This window comes from Mandrillus leucophaeus, unplaced genomic scaffold, assembly GCF_000951045.1.
Source record: "Mandrillus leucophaeus isolate KB7577 unplaced genomic scaffold, Mleu.le_1.0 Scaffold83, whole genome shotgun sequence".
Lineage (NCBI taxonomy): Eukaryota > Metazoa > Chordata > Mammalia > Primates > Cercopithecidae > Mandrillus > Mandrillus leucophaeus.
Window position 1 is genome coordinate 2,488,183 of NW_012109030.1, and position 2,273 is coordinate 2,490,455.

At 44.1% G+C, this 2,273-nt stretch overlaps 1 long non-coding RNA gene across 1 annotated transcript in view; it reads right to left on the minus strand.

The window, feature by feature from the left end:
* LOC105530534 overlaps nt 1-2,273 on the minus strand; it is a 43,943-nt gene that overhangs the window by 30,524 nt on the left and 11,146 nt on the right. The window contains exon 2 of the long non-coding RNA XR_001004663.1: nt 4-234. This is a non-coding gene — a long non-coding RNA (uncharacterized LOC105530534). The remainder of the gene's footprint in view (nt 1-3; nt 235-2,273) is intronic.

Sequence of the window (2,273 nt, forward strand, 5' to 3'; positions counted from 1 at the left end):
GGCCTCCCAAAGTGCTGGGATTACAGGCGTGAGCCACCGTGCCCAGCTGAAAGGCCCTCTTTGAACAGAATAGGTATCTCGAATTAGTCAACATGGGATGTCTGACATCCTCCAAGTCCCCGAGACACCACCCTGACTCCATAATTGCTCATTCACAGTGTTGTATGTCCTCATCCACTGACCAAGTTCCAGTTCTCCAGAAGTCCTTCCTCTCCAAACCAGCAGCAGCAGTATCTGTGAGGGAAATTTGTGTCTATGATTTTTCTTTCTCTTTCTTTTCCCCCTTGTAAAACTCAAGTCCCTTAAAGGGACTGTGACAACTCAATGTATTTGGACTTCTCTAGATAGTCAGACTAAACATTATGAAATTCACTGTGTATTCAAGATTAAGAGCCATTAGACTTGGGGAACACTTTTTTTTTGTCACTGCCTTTGTTAGCAAACGCTGGAACGAGAGTTGACAAGGTCAGGGAAGGCCACTCCCGTAGATAACAACTCCCCAGATAACAAACGTAGGGGCTGCAGATAGGACATGGGGCTGGTGGAGACAGCGAGGTGCTGGCAGTCAGGATCCCAGGGTCTGGATCTGACTCCCCAAAGATGTGTGTGTTTTTATCTTTGGAAAGGGGCATAACTCCCCACAAGCTTAACAGCATAATTATATGCAATTTAATTACTAAAGTAATAGGAAAGTATTTATTGTATTGTTACAGAATATATATAATATACAATAATGTAATATATAATTTATAATATAATTTTTTGGGGGGGGATGGAGTTTTGCTCTTGTCACCCAGGCTGGAGTGCAATGGCATGATCTTAGCTCACTGTAACCTCTGTCTCCCAGTTTCAAGCAATTCTCCTGCCTCAGCCTCCCAAGTAGCTGGGATTATGGACGTGTACCACCATGCCCAGCTACTTTTTATATTTTTAGTAGAGATGGGATTTTACCATGTTGGCCAGGCTAGTCTTAAACTCCTAAGCTCAGGTGATCTACCTGCCTCAGCCTCCCAAAGGGCTGGGATTACAAGTGGGAGCCACTGCGCCTAGCCATAATATAATAATTATATATACTGTACAAAATAATAATCTTATTGGCAAGGAGTTCTTAATAACATCAAAAAGAACACTTTCTTTCCTTTTTTTTTTGAGACAGAATCTTGCTGTGTCACCCAGTCTGGAGTGCAGTGGTGCCATCTCGGCTCACTGCAATCTCCACCTCCTGGGTTCAAGCAATTCTTCTGCCTTAGCCTCCGAGTAGCTGGGATTATAGGCGTGCACCACCACACCTGGCTAATTTTTGTATTTTTGGTAGAGATGGGGTTTTACCATCTTGGCCAGGCTGGTCTTGAACTCCTCACCTCGTGATCCACCCGCCTCAGCCTCCTAAAGTGCTGGGATTACAGGTATGAGCCACTGCGCCTGGCCTCAAAAAGAACATTTTCTTAGGACACTTTAGACAGTACTGAGCAAGGCTGAATACAGTGGCACATGCCTATAACCCCAGCACTTTGGGAAGCCAAGACTGGAGGATTGCTTGAGGCCAGGAGTCTGTGACCAGCCTGGGCAACATAGCGAGACCCCATGCCTGCAAAGATTTTTTTTTGTTTAATTAGCTGCTTACCTCTGGTACCAAGCAAAATAAGAGAAGCCTGTAGGCTTTAGGGATACACAGACCTGGGCTTGTATTTTGTTTAAGGTACTTGTTTAGTGAGTTTGGATAAATTATTTAACTTCTCTCGGGCTGTTTTTGCCTTGAAAAATGAGAAGAGTAAAGTAATCTTTTCAGACCGTTGTAGGGATTAAAAAGCAACAGGTTTAAGGTTTCTGTTATGCAAGATGAATAAGTGCTAAAGATCTGCTGTACAAGATTGTGCTTATAGTCAATAATACTGTAATGTGTATGCACTTTAAAATCTAGTAAGAAGCCAGGTGTGGTGGCTCACGCCTGTAATCCCAACACTCTGGGAGACCAAGATGGGAGGACTGCTTGAGCCCAGGAGTTTCAAACCAGCCTGGGCAACATAGTGAGACCCCCATTTACAAAAAATTAAAAATAAAAAAATTAGCCAGGCATGCTGGTGTGTGCCTGTAGTCCCAGCTACTGGGGAGGTTGAGGTGGGAGCATCACTTCGGCCTGGGAGATCAAGGCTCCAGTGGGCCATAATCACGCCACTATGCTCCAGACTGGGCAGCAAGTGAGACACTGTCTTAAAAAATAAATTAATTAAAATAATAAATAAGGCCAGGCACAGTGGCTCACATGTGTAATC